This window comes from Oncorhynchus clarkii, chromosome 17 (assembly GCF_045791955.1).
Source record: "Oncorhynchus clarkii lewisi isolate Uvic-CL-2024 chromosome 17, UVic_Ocla_1.0, whole genome shotgun sequence".
Classification (NCBI taxonomy): Eukaryota; Metazoa; Chordata; class Actinopteri; order Salmoniformes; family Salmonidae; genus Oncorhynchus; species Oncorhynchus clarkii.
In genome coordinates this window covers 7168576-7196313 of record NC_092163.1, presented here as the reverse complement: position 1 = coordinate 7196313, position 27738 = coordinate 7168576, and the positions used below count along the sequence as shown (strand labels likewise).

General features: G+C 41.6%; 1 pseudogene; it reads right to left on the bottom strand.

The window, feature by feature from the left end:
- Positions 1 to 157: 157 nt before the first annotated feature.
- LOC139370447 (uncharacterized) lies at positions 158 to 22727 on the bottom strand (annotated as a pseudogene).
- Positions 22728 to 27738: the final 5011 nt, after the last annotated feature.

Genomic DNA, 27738 nt, shown 5'->3' with positions numbered 1-27738 from the left:
TATCGCCCTTCCGCATCTGTGCTGAAAGGTGGCAGAGCTAGAGTGGTGTTTGTCAGATCATGGGACATCCCGAAAATTGGTCTTCTCACAAAATCGTATGTACAATAGCATCCGAAGGGTTTGGCCTTTAAACTCTGACCTCTCTGGGGCTCAGACTCTAGAGGGTTTTATTAACCTGGTTGATCATCTCATAAGTCCCTATACAGGAGTAACTGGCTGAATAATAACTATTGACAGAGTATTGTTGGGAAGTGGGCTCATCTAGACGTTGTCCGTTCTTGCACCAGATGTAGGTGGGGTTGTCAGTCAGAGTACAGGTGGTGATACAGGTCAGTGTCTTCTGTCCCTCTGCAGCAGGAGTCACCTTCACCTGCAGACCTGAAACAATATGTATAAAACCACATACACCTCTGTGTTAACAGGATGGTTAATATATTTTCTCCTGTAATTCATTATGATTTACAGTTGTATCATACCTGTGACAGACAGAGTTGTTCCTGGGAAACTATGACCCCATTCAAAGTTGTGAGTTTTAAAAGTGAAGCTATACTCAGCTGAGTCCTCCTCTCTCAGATCTGAGATTCTCAGGGTGGAGCGACCTCTCTCCTTCTCTTCAGCATACTGTATCGAACTTCTTCTTCGTCTGATGAGGAGTAGGAAGGATCGGACCAAAATGCAGCGTTGTAAGTGTCCATGATAATTTATTATCTCAGAACACGAAAAATAGAAAATAACAAAGTGAAGGAACGTAATGAAAATCGAAACAGTCCTGTATGGTGCAAACACTGAAACTGAAAACAACTACCCACAACCCATAGTGGGAAAGCAGGCTGCCTAAGTATGGTTCTCAATCAAAGACAACGATTGACAGCTGCCTCTGATTGGGAACCATACCAGGCCAAACATATAGAAATATAACACACAGAACAAAACAGAATGCCCACCCCAACTCACGCCCTGACCAAACTAAAGAGATACATAAAAAAGGAACTAAGGTCAGGACGTGACACAAACCAGAATGATGATGTGACGACATCATAACCACTGTCATAAGTACAGGATATATCCACTGTTGACCCCTTCAAGGCACATATTCTCTTCCTGGTGTAAAACACTCTGACCCTGAACACCTGTAATATAATGCCATGAGGACCTTGTCATAGTTCTTTCTAGAAATGCTAATAGTTGTCAAATGACACAGAAGTTATACAGTATATACAATTCTGAATTAAAGAAACACTCACACACTGCAGGAGAGAGGAGATCCTCAAGACCTTTTACAGCACAGGAGTAGCTGTCTTCATAGTTACTGGAGACTGGGTCTTTGTACTGGGGGGAGGTGCTCTCATCTAGATGTTGTCCGTTCTTGTACCAGATGTAGGTGGGGTTGTCAGTCAGAGTACAGGTGGTGATACAGGTCAGTGTCTTATCCTGATGTCCACCAGTCACCTTCACCTGAAGACCTGGAGAAAAACAATATCACTGTAAATCCCTTTATCACTGACTTATCACTCTAATACAAAGATGGAGGAAATCCTATGTTATACAGACATAAATACAAACCAAGACAATTGTCCTGAACTAAATGGAATTCAACAGTTTAACTATATTTAATGTTACTGTACACGTTATAGTGATTATACATTACAGACCCATTTCCTCACACTAACAGCATTTGTCCACACTGTGTTGCCGTACTCTACTAGCTGAGTGTGAATGGAAACCACAGAAAGGACCTAAGTGTTACTCAGTGAGGTGTGAAAGACAACTATTCCAGAAAAGAAGAAGCCCCTAGCAGACGATGTCACTGAACACAACAGAATAACATTAAGATAACATTACTAAAACATTATGAATGAGACCAAACCTGTCACAGACCAGACAAAGACCCCCAGCACACTTCCTGCTGTTCTCAAGGACATTGTTGCATCTCCCACCCTGCAGTCTTAGAAACATAAACAACAACTCACTCTATAGCTGGTGAATAACTCCACCTGATACATTGAAGTATAAACTGTAAATGGGGTCCAGGGCCTCATCACTGAAAATGAACCAGACTCATATTGTGTTGTGTTGTATTGTGCTATATGGTTGTCTATGTGAATACTGTCTGTCTGTAAGTCTATTCCACTATGTATGTAATGTGTGTGATGTGTTGCATGTCTGTCTACATCTGTCTATTTAAGATGATATGCTGTATGATGCAAAAATCATTTCCGAATAGATACAATAAAGTCATCATCATCATTAACAACAACAACAGATCTGTATAACTGTAAACACATATTTCTACATTGATTATTCTGAAGCTGTTTCATTCTCAGAACCCCAAATATGAGAGGATAAATGTTCAATCCTCTACGGTCCGTCAAGCTGTACAGCAGCCTAAAGACTGACCACCAGGTTCAATGATAGCTCCTACCCCCAAGCTGTGAGGCTAAACAGTAAGTGACTCTCACACACACACACACACACACACACACACACACACACACACACACACACACACACACACACACACACACACACACACACACACACACACACACACACACACACACACACAATCTGTATTGAAGGCCCATAAGGCCCATGGAGTCTGTTTCAAAGTCTAGAGAGCTGGTTGTTATGGATGTAAAAAAGTTAAAACACACATCCTACACAGTATAGATGTCAACCTTACTCCCTGTCAGTCTGGTCCTGAAGGGCCCTTAGCTAAATCCACTGCGTGCAACACACACACCCTTTTATTTCTGAATTATTTGGACCAGGAGCCCTGAACCGAGATCAGCGCTCCTACTCTGAGACACTTTGTGAATACGGACCCTGATATAACAACCTGTTATGTCCGTTGTTAGAAGGAGACCAAGGTGCAGCGTGGTAGGCGTACATTATACTTTCATTTTAATTGACTCCAAAAAACAATAAAATATAAACGACCGTAAAGTTCTGCAGGGCTAACAGCAACTGTGCAAAAACAAGATACCACAACAGAAAGTGGGAAAAAGGGCTGCCTAAGTATGATTCACAATCAGAGACAACGATAGACAGCTGCCTCTGATTAGGAACCATACTCGGCCAAAAACAAAGAAATAGACAACACACCCTGACTTAACCAAATAGAGAAATAAAACGTCTCTCTAAGGTCAGGGCGTGACACTGAGACAGTGTTTACTGCATAACTTCCGGTGTTTCAAACAAAGTCTCTTGACATAGATTGCAAGGTTAACCAATGGCCTGATGTCCTTGTTCAACTTCAATGGCCATCAGGCAAAGCGGGGATTAGGAAACAACTGTGTACTCTGTCAACGGTACTGACAAACATGTCATTATTCTGTAGTATATTTTGTAGTAATAACTGGACGGTTTGAGCCCTGAAAGCTGATTGGCTAACAGCCATGGTATATTTAAGCAATATTGCATGAGAGCCCATGTGTTATGATGACATTTTTATCATGGCTGTGAGTGTCATAACCTTAAAAGCAAAGTCCTCTGGGTTTTGTTGTACCGTAACCACACAATACATGATTAATCTGTATCCAGGCATGCTGAGTTGCGTTGTGCATCAAAGCCTGTACTACACCCTCCACTTCTTAAGGACCGAACCTCTTTTTTCCATTTTCGCCTAAAATGACATACCCACATTTAACTGCCTGTAGCTCAGGACCTGAAGCAAGGATATGCAGATTAGATTTGGTAAAAGATACAAAGAAATAAAAATCAGTTTTTTGGTGTTTTCTTTGTACAATCATTATTGAAATGCAAGAGAAAAGACATGATGTATTATTCCAGCCCAAGCGCAATTTAGACTTTGGACACAAGATGGCCGCAGTGTATGTGCAAAGTAGACTGTAGACTGATCCAATGAACCATTGCACATCTGTTCAAGATGTTGTATCAAGACTGCCCAAATGTGCCAAATTGGTTTATTCATACATTTTCAAGTTCATAATTGTGCACTCTAGCCTTTAGCACAATGCAGATGTTGCCTGTAATCCATGGCTTCTGGTTGGGATATGTAGGTACGGTCACTGTGGGGACAACGTCGTCGATGCACTGATTGATGAAGACAATAACTGAGGTGGTATACTCCTCAATGCCATTTGATGAATCCCGGAACATATTCCAGTCTGTGCTAGAAAAAAAGGTCCTGTAGCGTAGCATCCACGTCATCTGACCACTTCCGTATTGAGCGAGTCCTGGGTACTTCCTGCTTTAGTTTTTTCTTGTATGCAGGAATCAGGAGGATATAATTATGGTCAGATTTGCCAAATGGAGGGCGGGGTGCTCTACTCTACTGTATTGTGGGATACTTGTATAAATTCATCTTTTTAAGATTTTCAAGTTAACAGATGATAAAGACAGACTAGGCTGTAATATTTAAAGCAAAATTTTATTGCTTTAAAGTTTAAAACATTTTATTGTCCTAAACTTTGAGCTAATTAACAACAAAATGCATAATTTACACTGAATCACACTGTATTGGAAATAATCATAAAAATGTCACCATAAATCAAGTGTGATTGTGATATTATTAATATTCATAAATGCCATGGCACAATAATGTCTGACAGCAATACAAAGTCAGTCAATTAACACATCAGGAGCAACTAGGTGCGAAAGCAAAACATGTTAAAAGCTGTTTTCAATATTATAGATATTTTACAATGGGGAAATGTCCCATTGTAAAAGAGTAGAAGTATAATCCATCTTATTTATCTTCAATATATATAATTAACGTTACAAGGAAAAAACATTACACTTCAATGTTTGTGGAGAAGTTAAAGTTCATTGTCTGGAAATCCTAGGTCCATGTTCTGCATAGATTATTTTAATGCAAGGTTCTGTGGTGGTTGTCTTCAATCCAGGTTCTGTGGTGGTTCTCTTCAGTCCAGGTTCTATGGTGGCTTAGTATCTATTTGAGGGGGATGTGTCACTGGGTGAGTCTCTCACATTCTGAACAAAGACACACTGAAGGAGCACTTTATACACCACTTCATAAAATGTTTAGGAACAAACACAAACACACACACACACACACCTACTACCAGAGTGTAACTCTGGTGACCTGATATTCTTCTTCAGAGATGTGCACATGTCACTGTTAGGGTCAGGATGGACACTCTGTAGAGAGAGAGAGGGAGGGAGGGAGGGAGGGAGGGAGGGAGGGGAAATGCATGAGCACTTTGAGATACCTCTATAATTTTCTCTAAACACAAACACATAATAAGATACTTACAGCCAGAGTGTCGTAGTCAGTTGAACTGGTCTTCATGTCTGTGTACGTGTCACTGTTAGGGTCATGGTGGACACTCTGGAGAGAGCGGGAAATGGAGAGAGAGAACATAGTAAAAGTGAAAATAGTGTGAAAGAGACTGAAGTAGATTAATGTCACCAGGTGTGAAGGTGGAGGTGTAACTGATATAATCACCTGTGTGTCTGTTGTGGCATCACTTCCTCCTGTGGATCTCCTGTAAAGAGGAACAGAGTGAGTTATGCTCTCTACTGACCTCTAGTGGAGGTTGATGTGTTACTAATGCAGTATATCTCAATGAAAGACTCACCTCTTCAGAGTGCAGTAGATGGTAACTAGAAGAACTCCAGCAGTCAGGACAGCCCCCACCCCCATTACAGGAACCCAGGGAAACACTGCTGCAGGATCATGGGTTGAAGTGTCAATAGGTTAGAACATATATCTGTTAAATCAGTCATATCACAGAGGACCCGAAATAGACAAAACATGACATACTTACACATGACATTAATATGGACAGGGATGGAAGTCTCTGTCCCTTTAATGTTTCTAGCTTCACAGTAGTAATCTCCTCTGTCCTCAGAGCTGATGTTAGTGATGCTGTAACTCTGTCCTGATGCTTTTGGTGAGGCTATATTCTTCTTGTACCAGGTGTATTTGTCCGCAGGTGGGTTGGCATCACTGCTGCAGGTCAGAGTCACTGAACTGCCCTCCACTATTTCACCAGAGGGACTGACTGATACTGAGGTGTTCCTTGGACCATCTGGTGTAAAATACATTTGATATAGTAAAAGTACAAATGAGGTCAGTTAAATATTATATTAACTTTCCACAAATGTACAGTTGAAGTACACCTTAGCATACACCTTAGCCAAATACATTTAAACTCAGTTTCACAATTCCTGACATTTAATCCTAGTAACAATTCCCTGTCGTAGGTCAGTTAGGATAACTACTATTTTAAGAATGTGAAATGTCAGAATAATTGTAGAGAGAGTGGTTTATTTCAGCTTTTATTTCTTTCATCACATTCCCAGTGAGTCAGAAGTTTACATACACTCAATTAGTATTTGGTAGCATTGCTTTTATATTCTTCAACTTGGGTCAAACATTTCGGGTAGCATTCCACTAGCTTCCCACAATAAGTTGGAGGAATTTTGGCCCATTCATAACGATGGTCATTATGGCCAAACAGTTTTATTTTTGTTTCATCAGACCAGAGGACATTTCTCCAAAAAGTATGATCTTTGTCCCCATGTGCAGTTGCAACCCGTAGTCTCGCTTTTTTTTTATGGCGGTTTAAGGAGCAGTGGCTTCTTCCTTATTGAGCGGCCTTTCAGGTTATGTCGATATAGGACTTGTTTTACGGTGGATATAGATACTTTTGTACCCGTTTCCTCCAGCATCTTCACATCACATTTTAACTTTGCTGTTGTTCTGGGATTGATTTGCACTTTTCACATCAAAGTACGTTAATCTCTAGGAGACAGAACGCATCTGCTTCCTGAGCGGTATGAAGGCTGCGTGGTCCCATGGTGTTTATACTTGAATACTATTGTTTGTACAGATGAACGTGGTACCTTCAGGTGTTTGGAAATTGCTCCCAAGGATGAACCAAACTTGTGGAGGTCTACAATCTTTTTCTGAGGTCTTGGCTGATTTCTTTAGATTTTCCCATGATGTCAAGCAAAGAGGCACTGAGTTTGAAGGTAGGCCTTGAAATACATCCACAGGTACACCTCCAATTGACTCAAATGATGTCAATTAGCCTATCGGAAGCTTCTAAAGCCAGGACATCTGAAATTGTGTAATTTTCCAAGCTGTTTAAAAGGCACAGTCAACTTAGTGTATGTAATCTTTTGACCCACTGGAATTGTGATACAGTGAATTATAAGTGAAATAATCGGTCTATAAACAATTGTTTGAAAACGTACTTGTGTCGTGCACAAAGTAGATGTCCTAACAGACTTGCCAAAACTATCCAGTGCCTTGCCAAAGTATTCAGCCCCTTGGCGTTTTCCTAATTTGTTGCATTACAACCTGTCATTTAAATGGGTTTTCCTCAAAAATAGGCAAAATTGGTGAAGTGAAATGAAAAAAATGAAAAAAAATTCAAACGGAAAAGTGGTGCGTGCATCTGTACTCACCCCCTTTGCTATGAAGCCCCTAAATAATATCTGGTGCAGCCAATTACCTTCAGAAGTCACATAATTAGTTCAATCTAAGTGTCAGATGATTTGTCACATGATCTCAGTATATATACACCTGTTCTGGAAGGCCCCAGAGTCTGCAACACCACTAAGCAAGGGGTACCACCAAGCAAGCGGCACTATGACTACCAAGGAGCTCTCCAAACAGGTCAGGGACAAAGTTGTGGAGAAGTACAGATCAGGGTTGGTTTGTAAAAAAAATCATAAACTTTGAACATCCCATGAAGCACCATTAAATCTATTATTAACAAATGGAAGGAATATGGCACCACAACAAACCTGCCAAGAGAGGGTTGCCCACCAAAACTCACAGACCAGGCAAGGAGGGCATTAATCAGAGAGGCAACAAAGAGACCAAAGATAACCTAGAAGGAGCTGCAAAGCTCCAAAGCGGTGATTGGAGTATCTGTCCATAGGACCACTTTAAGCTGTACACTCCACAGAGCTGGGTTTTTAGGAAGAGTGGACTGAAAAAATCCATTGCTTAAAGAAAAAAATAAGCAAACAAGTTTGGTGTTCACCAAAAGACATGTGTGAATAGTTATGCACGCTCAAGTTTTCAGTTTTTTTAAATTATTTCTTGTTTGTTTCACAAGGAAAATATTTTGTATCTTCAAAGTGGTAGGCATGGTGTGTAAATCAAAATTTACAAACCCCCCCAAAATATATTTTAATAGCCTCCTGGGTGGCGCAGTGGTTAAGGGCGCTGTACTGCAGCGCCAGCTGTGCCACCAGAGACTCTGGGTTCGCGCCCAGGCTCTGTTGTAACCGGCCGCGACCGGGAGGTCCGTGGGGCGATGCACAATTGGCCTAGCGTCGTCCGGGTTAGGAGGGTTTGGCCGGTAGAGAAATTCTTGTCTCATCGCGAATCCTGTGGCGGGCCGGGCGCAGTGCGCACTAACCAAGGTTGCCAGGTGCATGGTGTTTCCTCCGACACATTGGCTTCATGGCTTCCGGGTTGGATGGCGCTGTGTTAAGAAGCAGTGCGGCTTGGTTGGGTTGTGTGTCGGAGGACGCATGACTTTCAACCTTTGTCTACCGAGCCCGTACGGGAGTTGTAGCGATGAGACAAGATAGTAGCTACTAAAAACATCGATACCAAAAATGTTGATACCACGAAAAAGGGGTAAAAGAAAATAAAAAGATATATATATATATTTATTTTAATTCCAGGTTGTAAGGCAACAAAATAGGAAAAATGCCATTTTACAAGCCACTGTAGTTTATTAAAACTTCATATGCCTGCCAAGAGAGTAGCTTGGATGAAAGGTGCCGAGAGGTGCCCAGAGTAAACGGCCTGCTCCTCAGTCTCAGTTGCTAATATATGCAAATTATTATTAGTATTGGATAGAAAACACTCTGACGTTTCTAAAACTGTTTGAATGATGTCTGTGAGTATAACAGAACTCATATGGCAGGCAAAAACCTGAGAAGAAATCCAAACAGGAAGTGAGAAATCTGAGGTTGGTATATTTTCAACCCATTCCCTATTGAAATCACATTGGGATATTCTTCCTAGGGCTTCCACTAGATGTCAGCTGTCTATATAAACTTGAATGAGGCTTCTACTGTGTTGTGGGACTGAATAAGAGCGGAATGAGTTAGCTTACTGGCAGAGAGCCATTTCCTGGTCACGCGCATTGCACATGATATCTTCCTGTGTTCCGTTCCTCCTCAAGACACAAAGGAATTCTCCGATTGGAACTTTATTGACGATTTATGATAAAAACATCCTAAAGATTGATTCTGTACTTAGTTTGAAATGTTTCTTCGACCTGTAATATAACTTTTAGAAGTTTTTTTCCGAAGAAATGGTCGACCAGCACCAGCGTTTGGATAAGTGTACCAAACGCGCTAACAAAAGTAGCTGATTGGACATAAATAACGGACATTATCGAACAAATCAAGCATTTATTGTGGACCTGGGATTCCTGGGAGTGCATTCTGATGAAGATCATCAAAGGTAAGGGAAAATATATCATGTAATTTCTGGTTTCTGTTGACTCCAAAATGGCGGCTAATTGCATTATATTTCTGAGCGCCGTCTCAGATTATTGCATGGTTTGCTTTTTCTTTTTTTTTTTTTTTTTAATCTGACACAGCGGTTGCATTAAGGACAAGTATATCTATAATTCCATGTATATAACTTGTATTATCTACATTTATGATGAGTATTTCTGTTAAATCGATGTGGCTATGCAAAATCACTGGATGTTTTTGGAACAAGTGAACGTAACACGCCAATGTAAACTCTTTTTTGGATATAAATATTAACTTTATCAAACAAAACATACATGTATTGTGTAACATGAAGTCCTATGAGTGTCATCTGATGAAGATCATCAAAGGTTAGTGATTCATTTCATCTCAATTTGTGCTTTTTGTGACTCCTCTCTTTGGCTGGAAAAATGGCTTGGTGGTGGCTTGGTGGTGTCTTGGTGGTGACCTAACATAATCGTTTGTGGTGCTTTTGCTGAAAAGCATATTTGAAATCGGACACTGTGGTGGGATTAACAACAAGATTACCGTTTAAAACGGTATTACATACATGTATGTTTGAGGTATTTTAATTATGAGATTTCTGTTGTTTTGAATTTGGCGCCCTGCACTTTCACTGGCTGTTGTCATATCATCCCGTTAACGGGATTGCAGCCCAAAGAGGTTTTAACAAGACATTTGTGGAGTGGTTGAAAAGCAAGTTTTAATGACTCCAACCTAAGTGTATGTAAACGTTCGACTTCAACTGTACTCCTCCACACAATGACTCTTAGATTCACCCTTTTATTGAGGATGATCAATTCAAGTATCATGTGGAGCTAATGTCTGTCAATACAATGTTATAATACCAAACTAAAGGTTTAAACTTACATCTGACCGTGAGAGTCTCTTCAGCAGAGGGGAGATCCTCATGGCCTTCTACAGCACAGGAGTATCTGCCTGTATCCTCACTGCTGACTGAGAATAGGCTATAGACAAGAGAGTAGGTGTTGCTGTTTGGTATAGGTTGTCCATTCTTATACCAAATAAATGCTGCGATTGGGTCCAGCATACATTTGGTTCTACATGTCAGTGTGACACTCTCACTCTCTGACACAGATGTAGGAACCATCTCCAACACAACATCTAGAGTAAAAATAAAATAAAAAATATTGTCCTCCTATACAGTGCATTCGAAAAGTATTCAGACCCCTTGACTTTTTCCACATTTTGTTACGTTACAGCCTTATTCTAAAATGTATTCAAATAATTGTTTCCCTCATCAAAGCAAAAACAGGTTTTTAGATTTTTTTTTTTACAAATGAATAAAAAAAATACCTTTATTTACATAAGTATTCAGACCCTTTGAAATGAGACTCGAAATTGAGCTGAGGTGCATCCTGTTTCCATTGATCATCCTTGATATGTTTTTACAACTTGATTGTGGTACACCTGTGGTAATTCAATTGACTTGACACGATTTGGAAAGGCACACACCTGTCTATATAAGGTCCCACAGTTGACAGTGCATGTCAGAGCAAAAACCAAGACACGAGGTCGACGGAATTGCACGTCGAGCTCCGAGACAGGATTGTGTCGAGGCACAAATCTGGGGAAGGGTACCAAAACAATTCTGCAGCATTGAAGGTCCCCAAGAACACAATGGCTGCCATCATTCTTAAATGGAAGAAGTTTGGATCCACCAAGACACTTCCTAGAGCTGGTCGTCTGGCCAAAGTGATCAATCGGGGGAGAAGGGCCTTGGTCAGGGAGGTGACCAAGAACCCGATGGTCACTCTGACAGAGCTCCAGAGTTCCTCTGTGGAGATGGGAGATCCTTCCAGAAGGACAAACATCTCTGCAGCACTCCACCAATAAGGCCTTTATGGTAAAGTGGCCAGACAGAAGCCACTCTTCAGTAAAAGGCACATGACAGCCCGCTTGGAGTTTGCCAAAAGGCACCTTCCAACAGGACAACAACCGTAAAGCACACAGCCAAGACAACGCAGAAGTGGCTTTGGGACAAGTCTCTGAATGTCCTTGAGTGGCCCACCCAGAGCCTGGACTTGAACCCGATCGAACATCTCTGGAGAGACCTGAAAATAGCTGTGCAGCGACTCTCCATATCCAACCTGACAGAGCTTGAGAGGATCTGCAGAGAAGAATAGGAGAAACTCCCCAAATGCGGGTGTGCTAAGCTTGTAGCACCATACCCAGGAAGACTCGAGGCTGTAATTGCTGCCAAAGGTGCTTTAACAAAGTACTGAGTAACGGTTATGAATACTTATGGAAATGTGATCTTTAATCCATTATAGAATAAGGCTGTAATGTAACAAAATTTGGAAAAAGTCAAGGGGTCTGAACACTTTCCACATTAACTGTGTATTATGTCCTCTTATGTGCAATACTAAATTAGGTACTTTTCTGTGACATAACACTACTGTGTCTGTATGACTGCCCTTAATAAGGTAATTATAGTAATAGCATCTTGTCAGGCTGTATCACTGCCTGGTACAGCAACTGCTCCGCCTGCAACTGCAGGGCTCTCCAGGGGGTGGTGCGGTCTGCCAAATGCATCACCTGGGGCACACTGCCTGCCCTCAAGGACAACAACAGCACCTGATGTCACAGGAAGGCCATAAAGATCTTCAACCACCCGAGCCACAGCCTGTTCACCCCGCTATCATCCAGAAGCTGAGGTCAGTACAGGTTGGTCAAAGCTAGGACCAAGAGACTGAAAAACTGCTTCTCTCTCAAGGCCATCAGACTGTTACATAGCCATCACTTCAGTTTTATTGATCTTCTGATCTTGTTTGAAGATAATGTTCTATGCACTGATCTTTACAGGAAACCTACTGATCGTAACAGTTTGTTCCCTTGAAAAACAGCCAATTCTGTCGAATCAAAAGAGTTTGTAAAAAAAAAGAGACAGAAATATGGCTGAGACGCAGAGAACATTCAAGGAGAGGGGGTACAAAAATGGTCCGATTAATACAGTCATTGAGAAAATTCAAAACATAACGAGACAACCTTTTTCAAGGTGCTCTGAACAAATTAATGGAATCGTTCACAAACATTGGCACATTCTAAGATACAATGATAGTATCGGTAACGTGTTTTAGGACCTTCACTTGGTCGTATTCTCACGGGGCAGAAACCTCAGATCAATTGGTACACTCTGATTTACCACCCCAAGATATCCCTGCACCACGTCTATTTGCGCCCCTAATGGATGGAAACTACAAGTGTAATGGCTGTGCTCAATCCAATGGCACTTATAAATGTAGATCCTTCAAACACCACCAAATAGGGAAATCGATCCCAATCAAAGGTGTTATTACGTGCTCCACTAAGGCAGTTATTTATCTTATAACTTGTCCTTGTGGTAAAAATTATGTGAATAAAACAAAGCGCAAATTAAAAGTAAGTATCGTAGCACCATTAGGTGCAAAAACTCGTCTCTGCGTTATATTGGATTCGAACATGTCACCCTCCCTAGGAGAGGGGGTGACCTCAACCATTTATTGTTAAAACGAGAGGCTGCCTGGATCTTTAATTTAAAGACCCTTGCTCCCTTCGGTCTCAATGTGGACTTTGATCTGAAGCCATTCTTGTGATTATTGTGATTTTGCTATTGTAAATGTTTGTGGGCTTATTTGTCCAAATTGTATCTATGATCGTACGCTCTCCATTTAGGTTTTTTGTATGCTATTTTAATATATGAGAGTTGACCAATGATATCAGGCCACACCTGGTCATGATTACAGACACCTGCGCGTGTCTTTTGACACTATATACATTTGGAAAGTTGAGAAATAAATACAGTATAGTAGGCCTAGCCTATAGAAAGCTGAGGGGATCCTCCTCTTTTCAATAGAGGCCATCACTCAGTTCTCACGCAATTGTACAGCCTATAGAAATGTTGCACAACATGAGCTCATGTTTGGTTAGATTTTCGATCACATTTGCATTGATGTCAGAGTTATTAGAGGGACAAAATATTGCTGAGTACCAGGCAGTTAGAAAGGCTACTAACGACCATCAGAAGCATCTGAGCTTGGAGAAGGCTAATTACCGTGACTAAACGGTCACGTGGAATTTGACAGGCCTCATGACTCATGACTGGCTGTGTGGTGGTAATATGGTCACCGTAACAGATGTGTGACAGATTACCTGTGACAGTCAGGGAGACAGGTGAGCCAGCAAACTTTTCTCCAGATGTTATCTGAATCTGTACCCAGCAGAGTCACTCAATCTCAGATCTGTGATTCTCAGGGTACCCTCACTCTTCTTATCCCCAAGGTACTCTATATGACCCTCATACCCTGGCGCTGAGCTCAGATCTTCAGCATCCTTATCAGACCATTTAGTAAACCAGAAAGCTGTTTTGATCTCATGATAACTGGGATATGTGTAAGAGCAGGATATGTCCACTGCTGACCCCTTCAAAGCACAGATACTCTGATGGGTGTAAGTCACACTCCAACACTTCTGACCTGAAATACAAAAAGACAAAACACCTTACATAAATATTTCATTGCAATACCTACCAGTATACACTCATGTTGTTAATAAAGTAGGAAAACAATTAGTAGTGAAAACCATAATGATATGCTGTGAAAGTAACCAGGAAGTGACTACTCTTTCAGCGTTGTAGTTTTTAAACTTTAAAAATAAATAAAAATGAAAGGGTGTTCAATGTGTCAACATATTGAGTAAATGTCTTCATAAAAGGCATCTGGTAGAAGTAAATTCACCCACAAACATGAATATATCTTATGAATTTGATATACAATCTTGAAGCCCTACGAAGATACGGAACTAAAGCAGAAGTGGACGGCACATTAACAGCAAATGAAATTATAATCATTTCACAACCGGAAACAACATTTCATTTGTATGAAAATTTTATTTAAAAGTCCACACTCACACACTGCAAGAGAGTGGAGATCCTCATGGCCTTTTACAGCACAGGAGTACCTGTCTGTATCACTAAAGGAGTCTGAGTCCAGGCTGGAAGTGTCCTCCTTTACTTTGTGTCCGTTCTTGTACCAGATGTAGGTGGGGTTGTCAGTCAGAGTACAGGTGGTACTACAGGTCAGTGTCTTACCAATCACCTTCACCTGAAGACCTGGAGAAAAAACAATATCACTGTAAATCCCTTTATCACTGACTTATCACTCTAATACAAAGATGGAAGAAATCCTGTTATACAGACATAAATACAAACCAAGACATTTATCCTGAACTAAATGGAATTCAACAGTTTAACTATATTGAATGTTACTGTACCTGTGACAGACAGAGTGACTCCAGGACTGCCCATATATTTCCCTCCTTCCTGATTTGTCATAAATCTGAACTTGTACTCAGCACAGTCACTCTCTCCCAGGTCTGTTATTTTCAGGCTTTGACCATTCTTCTTGTCTCCATGATACTCCAGACGACCTGAATACTCTGGGTCCTGACCTAGACTGTCAGGTTCTACACCAGTCCCCAATTCAGTGAACCAGAAGGCTGTTGTGACTTTATGACCACTGGGATATGTGTAAGAGCAGGACAGCTCCACTGAAGACCCCTTCAAGACACAGATTCTATTCTTGGTGTAAGTTACACTCCAGCCATCCTGACCCAGTACCACTGAAAAAGTCATGCAACACAATTGTATCAAAATTAAGCCAAGGTCTGTTGGCACAGACTAAGGGACGGATCGAGAGACAACAGATCAAGGTGTGCTGTGCTACTATAGTTAGTGAGGACTAGCCCACCGTAAAACTTAAATTAGTTTGGGCGTTTTATTTGATTACCGGTAAATAACTGAACACAACAAATGCTTTATTACAGACAGGCTTCTACTTGAGCCAGGCATATATTTCCTTAATGTACACAGCTCTCGCTCATTTGCATAGTTAATAGTTTCATTCCAGCACTCACTTCCAGCATTTTAATAAATTTCTTAATTTCCTTCACTAACGTGTTAGGGACACATCACAATTTACGGGGGGGGGTCCAAAATAGGGGAGGGTTATCAAACTTGTTTAGTTGCTTTGGGGAGGGTTGTCAAACCTTTTCAAATCAAATCAAATTTTATTTGTCACATACACATGGTTAGCAGATGTTAATGCGAGTGTAGCGAAATGCTTGTGCTTCTAGTTCCGACAATGCAGTAATAACAAGTAATCTAACTAACAATTCCAAAACTACTGTCTTGTACACAGTGTAAGGGGATAAAGAATATGTACATAAGGATATATGAATGAGTGATGGTACAGAGCAGCATAGGCAAGATACAGTAGATGGTATCGAGTACAGTATGTACAAATGAGATGAGTATGTAAACAAAGTGGCATAGTTTAAAGTGGCTAGTGATACATGTATTACATAAGGATACAGTCGATGATATAGAGTACAGTATATACGTATGCATATGAGATGAATAATGTAGGGTAAGTAACATTATATAAGGTAGCATTGTTTAAAGTGGCTAGTGATATATTTACATCATTTCCCATCAATTCCCATTATTAAAGTGGCTGGAGTTGAGTCAGTGTTAGTGGTGGCTGTTTAACAGTCTGATGGCCTTGAGATTGAAAAACAGCTTCTGTCTCTCGGTCCCAGCTTTGATGCACCTGTACTGACCTCGCCTTCTGGATGATAGCGGGGTGAACAGGCAGTGGCTCGGGTGGTTAATGTCCTTGATGATCTTTATGGCCTTCCTGTGACATCGGGTGGTGTAGGTGTCCTGGAGGGCAGGTAGTTTGCCCCCGGTGATGCGTTGTGCAGACCTCACTACCCTCTGGAGAGCCTTACGGTTGAGGGCGGTGCAGTTGCCATACCAGGCGGTGATACAGCCCGCCAGGATGCTCTTGATTGTGCATCTGTAGAAGTTTGTGAGTGCTTTTGGTGACAAGCCAAATTTCTTCAGCCTCCTGAGGTTGAAGAGGCGCTGCTGCGCCTTCTTCACGATGCTGTCTGTGTGAGTGGACCAATTCAGTTTGTCTGTGATGTGTATGCCGAGGAACTTAAAACTTGCTACCCTCTCCACTACTGTTCCATCGATGTGGATAGGGGGGTGTTCCCTCTGCTGTTTCCTGAAGTCCACAATCATCTCCTTAGTTTTGTTGACGTTGAGTGTGAGGTTGTTTTCCTGACACCACACTCCGAGGGCCCTCACCTCCTCCCTGTAGGCCGTCTCATCGTTGTTGGTAATAAAGCCTACCACTGTTGTGTCGTCCGCAAACTTGATGATTGAGTTGGAGGCGTGCGTGGCCACGCAGTCGTGGGTGAACAGGGAGTACAGGAGAGGGTTCAGAACGCACCCTTGAGGGGCCCCAGTGTTGAGGATCAGCGGGGAGGAGATGTTGTTGCCTACCCTCACCACCTGGGGGCGGCCCGTCAGGAAGTCCAGTACCCAGTTGCACAGGGCGGGGTCGAGACCCAGGGTCTCAAGCTTGATGACGAGCTTGGAGGGTACTATGGTGTTGAATGCCGAGCTGTAGTCGATGAACAGCATTCTCACATAGGTATTCCTCTTGTCCAGATGGGTTAGGGCAGTGTGCAGTGTGGTTGAGATTGCATCGTCTGTGGACCTATTTGGGCGTTAAGCAAATTGGAGTGGGTCTAGGGTGTCAGGTAGGGTGGAGGTGATATGGTCCTTGACTAGTCTCTCAAAGCACTTCATGATGACGGATGTGAGTGCTACGGGGCGGTAGTCGTTTAGCTCAGTTACCTTAGCTTTCTTGGGAACAGGAACAATGGTGGCCCTCTTGAAGCATGTGGGAACAGCAGACTGGTATAGGGATTGATTGAATATGTCCGTAAACACACCGGCCAGCTGGTCTGCGCATGCTCTGAGGGCGCGGCTGGGGATGCCGTCTGGGCCTGCAGCCTTGCGAGGGTTAACACGTTTAAATGTCTTACTCACCTCGGCTGCAGTGAAGGAGAGACCGCATGTTTTCGTTGCAGGCCGTGTCAGTGGCACTGTATTGTCCTCAAAGCGGGCAAAAAAAATATTTAGTCTGCCTGGGAGCAAGACATCCTGGTCCGTGACTGGGCTGGATTTCTTCCTGTAGTCCGTGATTGACTGTAGACCCTGCCACATGCCTCGTGTCTGAGCCGTTGAATTGAGATTCTACTTTGTCTCTGTACTGGCGCTTAGCTTGTTTGATAGCCTTGCGGAGGGAATAGCTGCACTGTTTGTATTCGGTCATGTTACCAGACACCTTGCCCTGATTAAAAGCAGTGGTTCGCGCTTTCAGTTTCACACGAATGCTGCCATCAATCCACGGTTTCTGGTTAGGGAATGTTTTAATCGTTGCTATGGGAACGACATCTTCAACGCACGTTCTAATGAACTCGCACACCGAATCAGCGTATTCGTCAATGTTGTTATCTGACGCAATACGAAACATCTCCCAGTCCACGTGATGGAAGCAGTCTTGGAGTGTGGAGTCAGCTTGGTCGGACCAGCGTTGGACAGACCTCAGCGTGGGAGCATCTTGTTTTAGTTTCTGTCTGTAGGCAGGGATCAACAAAATGGAGTTGTGGTAGTTTTTTTGGGTCGCTGCATAGGATCCACTCCGTTGTCCTGTTTGTAAGGCAGAACACAGGGTCCGCGTCGCGAAAAACATATTCTTGGTCGTACTGATGGTGAGTTGACGCTGATCTTATATTCAGTAGTTCTTCTCGACTGTATGTAATGAAACCTAAGATGACCTGGGGTACTAATGTAAGAAATGACACGTAAAAAAAACAAAAAACTGCATAGTTTCCTAGGAACGCGAAGCGAGGCGGCCATCTCTGTCGGCGCCGGAAGTTCTCTAGTTGCTTTGGGGAGGGTTGTCAAACCTTTTAGTTGCTTTGGGGAGGGTTGTCCAACCTTTTTAGTTGCTTTGGGGAGGGTTGTCCAACCTTTTTAGTTGCTTTGGGGAGGGTTGTCCAACCTTTTTAGTTGCTTTGGGGAGGGTTGTCCAACCTTTTTAGTTGCTTTGGGGAGGGTTGTCCAACCTTTTTAGTTGCTTTGGGGAGGGTTGTCAAACCTTTTTAGTTGCTTTGGGGAGGGTTGTCAAACCTTTTTAGTTGCTTTGTGGAGGGTTGTGTGTTTTTTTATTGGCCACAGGGGAGGGTAGTGTGTTGTATCTCTGGATAAAATTAGTTATTTTGCAGGTTTACTTTATAATGTCTTCCATGCTAGCTAAATGTCCTCCTCATCTTGTATGCGCCTCTCCTATATCAAGGTGTTTTGGTACTTCCATTGTGCACTACACTTTTACACACACTAACTTTTACTATACCACAGGTCAGTATAGTCTACCTACCACAGGTCAATATAGTCTACCTACCACAGGTCAGTATAGTCTACCTACCACAGGTCAGTACTGTCTACCTACCACAGGTCAGTATAGTCTACCTACCACAGGTCAATATAGTCTACCTACCACAGGTTAATATAGTCTACCTACCACAGGTTAATATAGTCTACCTACCACAGGTCAATATAGTCTACCTACCACAGGTCAATATAGTCTACCTACCACAGGTCAGTATATTCTACCAGTCTAACTGTCTATCCTGCCCTAAATCCACCATTCATAGTGACAATAGTGGTATGTGGATTGTTTGTCCATATCTGTAATGGGCTAATTAGCAATCATACCACACATAAAATCATTCAAAGCTGCACCCATTTTCAATCTGAATCCACAAGAAAACATGAATAGCTGATAGGCAGCAGAGAGACCAGGTGCATCATTGCGCAAGAAAGAACATGAGACGCACAGTTTAAAAAGCCCCCCAATGATCTTGTTTAGGGACAATACAATGATCCTACCTAGACTAGACTACCAAACAACAATGCAATGAATAGTTGCAATGTTGTTTTTAAGTGAGTACACATTTCTACTGTACTGTAGACTGTGTGAAAATGTCATTTGAATAACGGCGCAAAAGCCCTGTGATTTGAATGTTTCCTTCCATTTGGATCAGTTGTGGGTCATCGACAATTTCTAAGGTCTAGGAAGGCACAGTAGCAGGCCAGTCTGGCTGTGTTTCTGATACTGAGATCCGCTGTCTGTTTCAGAGCATCATTCTCCCAAGTCCTCCTATGATAATGTGGCCATGTATTCTCCCGGCAGGCCCAGTTATTCATGTAGGCTTAAAACCAGTTGCTACGAGCAATCCCGTATCCGGGATCGTAATCATAGCCTCAAAAGCATTAGCATAACGCAACGGACATAAATACCCCTAGAAACTTTTCCTATTCATGAAAATCGCAAATGAAATTAAATAAATATATTCAAACACAAGCTAAGCCTTTTGTTAACAACACTGTCATCTCAGATTTTCAAAATATGCGTTACAGCCAACGCTAGACAAGCATTTGTGTAAGTTTATCATGGCATAATGCTATGCTAGGCTCTGCTGGTAGCAGGCAACATTTTCACAAAAATAAGAAAAGCAACCAAATTAAATAAATTTACCTTTGAAGAACTTCAGATGCTTTCACTCAGGAGACTCCCAGTTAGATAGCAAATGTTCCTTTTTTCCCAAAATATTATTTTTGTAGGCGAAAAAGCTCCCGTTTCTTCACCATGCTTGGCTGAGAAATCAATCAGGATCTGCCTCCTCTGCAATCCCGAGCCAGCTATTCCTCGCGTACATTAGACGTAAGGCTTCAATATAGCCTAAATAATCATTTAAAATGTATTACCTTGTATATGTGGATTTAACACAACCAGTCACAATGTTGTCATCTGATTAGGCAACTTCAGACGTCTCCTTTAGGCATGCGCACCTTCGTCCAAAATGTAATTCCAGAATCCTCAAAATGGCCTGACATTAACAAGGTTCCCAACCAACTTTTTTTATGCGAATTAAAAGTACATGTTGGATAGAAAATGGTACAACATCATGGGAAAGCATTAGGCTACAGATGAAATATATTATGATGAACTTCACAGGGGGGTGATGAACTTCACAAGGGGGTGAAAGTGCACGGAGATGAGCTTGATGCTCCTTTCAATAACTATCGAGGGTCTTATTCTGGTGACATGATTGATGCTTGGCTGCCGTTTGACATAAAGATAATTGTACACTTTTGTCCATAATAATCTCATCATGTAGGCTACACCTGCACTGTCTCTGCAAGCTGTTGGCTGGAGAGCACATGCCAATAACAGAGTTGGCACATTCAATATATACTGCAACATTTATATGTGACAAAACCATCAGAAGGCCTGTAAATATTAATAGAGTTGGAAACCATCAGAAGGCCTGTAAATATTAATAGAGTTGGAAACCATCAGAAGGCCTGTAAATATTAATAGAGTTGGAAACCATCAGAAGGCCTGTAAATATTAATAGAGTTGGAAACCATCAGAAGGCCTGTAAATATTAATAGAGTTGGAAACCATCAGAAGGCCTGTAAATATTAATAGAGTTGGAAACCATCAGAAGGCCTGTAAATATTAATAGAGTTGGAAACCATCAGAAGGCCTGTAGTTTAAAATATTAATAGAGTTGGAAACCATCAGAAGGCCTGTAAATATTAATAGAGTTGGAAACCATCAGAAGGCCTGTAAATATTAATAGAGTTGGAAACCATCAGAAGGCCTGTAAATATTAATAGAGTTGGAAACCATCAGAAGGCCTGTAAATATTAATAGAGTTGGAAACCATCAGAAGGCCTGTAGTTTAAAATATTAATAGAGTTGGAAACCATCAGAAGGCCTGTAAATATTAATAGAGTTGGAAACCATCAGAAGGCCTGTAAATATTAATAGAGTTGGAAACCATCAGAAGGCCTGTAAATATTAATAGAGTTGGAAACCATCAGAAGGCCTGTAAATATTAATAGAGTTGGAAACCATCAGAAGGCCTGTAAATATTAATAGAGTTGGAAACCATCAGAAGGCCTGTAGTTTAAAATATTAATAGAGTTGAAAATGAGATGGAAACCCATTTACCTTTGTATTTTTTATTTGCTACATGGGAAGTTAATCCCAAAGGTCATTTATATGTGCACTAAGTATTTACAGACTTATGTGCAAAAAGTCCATTTGTTGGAAACACAACTCTGATGGGAAAATGTGCATACATTTTTATGCAGATTTTAAAATATGTTTCACCAGCAGCCCCAAACATCTAAAGAATAAGTGACAGACCAGCCAAAGGCTTGTAAGAATTGTAGAACTCCCCCTTCATACTCATCTGTAGGTCAAGTATTTTTGTCTGCATTTCTGCAATTGTGTATGCATTTATGTTAAAGATAGGGACCACAATGGAAATACGTCCCTGAATGTATTGTGCAATCCTGGTCAATTTTAAGTAACTGTGTATATACAGTGCCTTGCGAAAGTATTCGGCCCCCTTGAACTTTGCGACCTTTTGCCACATTTCAGGCTTCAAACATACAGATATAAAACTGTATTTTTTTGTGAAGAATCAACAACAAGTGGGACACAATCATGAAGTGGAACGACATTTATTGGATATTTCAAACTTTTTTAACAAATCAAAAACTGAAAAATTGGGCGTGCAAAATTATTCAGCCCCCTGAGTTAATACTTTGTAGCGCCACCTTTTGCTGCGATTACAGCTGTAAGTCGCTTGGGGTGTCTCTATCAGTTTTGCACATCGAGAGACTGACATTTTTTCCCATTCCTCCTTGCAAAACAGAGATAGGTGGGATGGGCTGAGGGAAACAGAGTTGGGATGTGGAGTGGAGTGTCTGGGTGGGGGATAGAATGACGGTCAAAGACAAAAGTAGAAAATTCAGTCAAAATAAACAAAACTTTTTTGAATGACACTGAGGGGCAACGCTGTTACGTCCAATGCATGTTTTGAGTGAGGATGGTTGAGGGGCAGCTCTCTGGGAACTGTGGGGGGAGAATCTTTGATTGTTGGCAGTTAGGAGCTTGGGCCGGTGGCCGAAAGGTCGTTGGTTCTGGGCCCCGAATTGACTTTGTCAAAGTGCCCTTGGGCGTGGCGCTTGACCTTTGTTGCTCTGCATAGGCTTGTCTGCTAGATGACTGACTAAATGTTTTGTCCACTGTCGCCATAGTTGATGAGTTGAGTGAATGGAAATCACAGATACGCATCACTTGAAAGATAACTATTTAAAGTGAAGTGGAGACTAACAGAACACACCAGATTAACATTATGATTCTTATCCTTTTAGACATGTCTGTAGATTGATAAACAGAGCAACTAAAAGATAAGAATGAGACCATACCTGCTACAGACCAGAAAAAGACCACCAACACACTTCCTGCTGTTCTCAAGGCCATTGTTGCATCTCCCACCCTGCAGTCTTAGAAACATAAACAACAACTCACTTTATAGCTGGTGAATAACTCCACCTGATACATTGAAATATAAACTGTAAATGGGGTACAGGGCCTCATTACTGAAAATGAACCAGGCTCATATTGTGTTGTGTTGTATTGTGCTATATGGTTGTCTATGTGAATACTGTCTGTCTGTAAGTCTATTGCACTATGTATGTAATGTGTGTGATGTGTTGCATGTCTGTCTACATCTGTCTATTTAATCTGACAAAGTATGATACAAAATAAATTCCTAATGTATACAATAGTCGTCATCACCATTATCAACAACAATCAATTATTGAAAACACATTTCTACATTGATTGTTCTGAAGCTGTTTTATTCTCAGAACCCCAAATATAGGAGGATAAATGTTCAAACCTCTACGGTCCATCAAGCTGTACAGCAGCCTAAAGACTGACCACCAGGTTCAATGATAACTCCTATCCCCAAGCTGTGAGGCTAAACAGCAAGTGACTCTCTCTCTCACACAAATACAGACACCATCTGTAGGGAAGGCCCATAAGGCCCATGGAGTCTGTATTAAAGTCTAGAGAGCTGGTTGTTATGGATGTAGAAAGTTGAAACACACATCCTACACAGTATAGATGTCAACCCTACTCCCTATCAGTCTGGTCCTGAAGGGCCCTCAGATAAACCCACTGTTTCATTCACACGCACACTGAGCAGAGATTCAAATGGTTGTTTGCACGTCTATTTTACCCTGGTTAATCATCTCATCTCTATGTAGATCAACACTCCTACACTGAGACACTTTATGAATACTGGCCCTGATGAAACAACCAAAACACAGCTCAAAACATGAGTAAAATGATACATTACCCTCAATAATATGACTTACAAACTAATAACCAAAAACTAACAAAGTTATTGTCAAGAGTACTTAGAGTGAAGGGGAGCGGTCTTGTACAGGGAGTCAACTGGTTGATACATATTTAAAGTGGTCGGGACACAAGTAGCTGTTGCAGAACTGTCCTTTCCTCTTTTAAGTTCCTCTTTAAGTCATTAATATACAAGAGGACCAGAACAGCACTCATCTCTCAGCATGTCCAGCCCAGTCATTATCTCAGCCAATCATGGCTAGCGGGAAGGTTCTGTGGCTAAACCAACTAGGCTCGTAATTTAACCATTTTATTCGTATGTACAGTTGGCATACAAGTTTGTTATTAAGGCACATGAAAGTTCACATGTTCCAGAAGGCATTTCTGACAAAAAAAACGCATTTTGTATAAAAAAGTTTATGTTCAAATGGCTCTCCTGTGTGACCCAGGTCTAGTTTCCTGAAACGAGTCAGTCTAATGTAGCATGTTGTTCATATACTAGTCTGTGAATATGAAGTGCTAATTAAGTACATACAGGATAATGTCCATATAAACAACACTATGGTTCAGGCTGTGGAGGTCTACAGATGACAGGAAGGTGATGCTGGCAGTACATAGAAACAAGAAGTAGCCTACTGTAAGTGTGAATTCTGTGGTTGACACATTTTAAAAGTAGCCCAGTCAAGGCGTTAAGACATTAACACAGCACAAACAACATGTCAGAAAATAGTTGCCTTTGAGAAGTGGGCCATACATTTTTAGAGGCAAAATGTTACTAAATCCCATCACTCCTCATCAGCTGCTACTGAAGGTTCCAGTGTTGCAGGCGCCGTGCTCTACCAACTCAGTTACAGAGGACCATATTCTGCCTTGTCTAATGTGTCTCATGTTAATACTACTCCTAAACACAACCCACCGTCACTGTGTCTCATGTTAATACTACTCCTAAACACAACCCACCATCACTGTGTCTCATGTTAATACTACTCCTAAACACAATCCACCATCACTGTGTCTCATGTTAATACTACTCCTAAACACAACCCACCATCACTGTGTCTCATGTTAATACTACTCCTAAACACAACCCACCATCACTGTGTCTCATGTTAATACTACTCCTAAACACAACCCACCATCACTGTGTCTCATGTTAATACTACTCCTAAACACAACCCACCATCACTGTGTCTCATGATAATACTACTCCTAAACACAACCCACCATCACTGTGTCTCATGTTAATACTACTCCTAAACACAACCCACCATCACTGTGTCTCATGTTAATACTACTCCTAAACACAACCCACCATCACTGTGTCTCATGTTAGTACTACTCCTAAACACAACCCACCATCACTGTGTCTCATGTTAATACTACTCCTAAACACAACCCACCATCACTGTGTCTCATGTTAATACTACTCCTAAATACAACCCACCATCACTGTGTCTCATGTTAATACTACTCCTAAACACAACCCACCATCACTGTGTCTCATGTTAATACTACTCCTAAACACAACCCACCATCACTGTGTCTCATGTTAATACTACTCCTAAACACAACCCACCATCACTGTGTCTCATGTTAATACTACTCCTAAACACAACCCACCATCACTGTGTCTCATGTTAGTACTACTCCTAAACACAACCCACCATCACTGTGTCTCATGTTAATACTACTCCTAAATACAACCCACCATCACTGTGTCTCATGTTAATACTACTCCTAAACACAACCCACCATCACTGTGTCTCATGTTAATACTACTCCTAAATACAACCCACCATCACTGTGTCATGTTAATACTACTCCTAAACACAACCCACATATACACACAAAAACATGCACATGAATAAACTGAACTAAACTTAACACATCAACATAGTCCAGGGTCGGTATTCAGAAAGTGTATCAGAGTAGGAGTGCTGTTCTAGGATCAGTTCTGCCTTTTAGATCAATTATTTGGATGAGGTGAACCTGATCCTAGATCAGCCCTCCTATTCTGAAACATCAGGGCCAGTATTCATAAAGTGTAACAACCAAAACACAGCTCAAAACATCACAAAAATGAAACGATACGGTAAGTCTTACCCTCAAATATGATATATTACAAGAAAAACATGACAAACTACATTTCAAGATATTGTCAAGAGTACTTACAGAGTGAAGTGAAGAGGTCTTGAACAGTTAGTCAACTTACTGTCACTGCGTGGAAAAAAGAAGTAGTCTACTGTAAGTATTAGAAGAAGCAGGCGTAACCTAAGTGTGCGTTCTGTGGTTGATACATTTTAAAAGTAGCCTAGTCATGGTGTTAACATGTGTGAACAGCATGTCACTACAGCGATGTTACTGTTTCTAAATATAAAATGGAAAAAAGTCAGCATATTTGCATTTCTTTCTTTGAGTGGGACTACATTTATTAAAGACCCATCAATCCCATCACTCCTCATCAGCTGCATCAATGTGCAACTGAAAGTAGACTATATAGTATGTTTGGCTCCAGTCGTCTAGACTAGACCGCCCCCTACTGGCATTTCAACATTACTACAGTCTTAATATGTCTCTACTAGTCTAGGAAATCCCACACCTTAGTGAAACAGCAAGGACATTGTTAACATTGTGGGAGGCAACCTGTCTGCCTAGGGAGACTAATATGTCCCAATCATATCCTCATCCACTTGGTTCAATAACAAAATAACACACTGGCAATAAGGGGCCTGAGAGTTCCCCATTCTCCACCCTTTCCCAAGTGTGCGAGTGCACACTTCCCATCATGGAATTGGTGTGAACATTGACTGGCTTGAGTTTCCATCTTTGTTAGCTAAATCCATGCGAAAAAGTATGCAAGTGCACACTTCAGGAAGGGTGGAGAATCAGGATGCTGTCAGACAGGGCTGTGGCCAGGGGGCTGAGAATAAGAGATGAAGCTGAAATCTTTGCCAGGGAACAAGGAACAGGATGAGGGATTCACATTTTCCAAAAAGTATTTCATCAATGCTGTTGTTTTGCCTTGATTGGTCCTGAATCAAAATTAATTCAAACAATCCAATCAGAGCGAAATATGCAAATTTATGCCACTCAGCCCGCCTATTTGTTTTTTTATATCGGGACAATCTGTGAAGTGAGCGGAGTCAGAGGATCAAATCAAATTTATTTAGATATCAGCTGATGTACGAAGGGCTATCTCAAAGTGCTGTAGAAGCACGGTGGCTAGGAAAAACTCCCTAGAAAGGCCAAAACCTAGGAAGAAACCTAGAGAGGAACCAGGCCATGTGGGGTGGCCAGTCCTCTTCTGGCTGTGCCGGGTGGAGATTATAACAGAACATGGCCAAGATGTTCAAATGTTCATAAATGACCAGCATGGTTGAATAATAATAAGGCAGAACAGTTGAAACTGGAGCAGCAGCAAGGCCAGGTGGACTGGGGACAGCAAGGAGTCATCATGTCAGGTAGTCTGAGTAACGTGACCCACCTAATCGAACTCCAGGGGGCTGAGTTCTCCCTGCTGCTGAGAGATGAGGGTGGCTCCAAGACCCCCAAGGAGGCTGGAGGGGGGAGCAGAGGGTGCTTCTTCAACTTCCTCAAACACAAAGGTGAGAGGTCATCAAACAGAGGTGTATTCACACACACACACCTCTTCTCAAGCACCGATGCATTCACGCTCACCTCAAAGTATCAGATACCATCCTGCCCGTTACATTTTGTTTTACAAACTTCACCCCACAAAATATAACACTGGCAAAAAAAAACTAAAAAAAGATAGCATTGAATTCCACAGTTGACATCACTGGCACTGTCACACCATGCCCATGACCAGTGATACACATATTGAACTGTTTGTCTGCCTGTCTGCCTGCCAGTCTGGGATTATTGTGTCATTGTGTGTGGATTGTATATGTGTGCCTTTCAGGGGTGATTGGAAAAGGGTACCATGTTCCTATTTTCTACAATCAGTGTATATTATTATATCACTTAGTTCAAATATATGGGTCTATATAGAGAGTTTTGTTAAACTTGTTGTGTTCAGGTCTTCCTGGTTCTGGGTTTGTTGTGTTCAGGTCTTCTTGGTTCTGGGTTTGTTGACTGTACTGTAGAGGAACAGAGGAGTCCTCCTCAG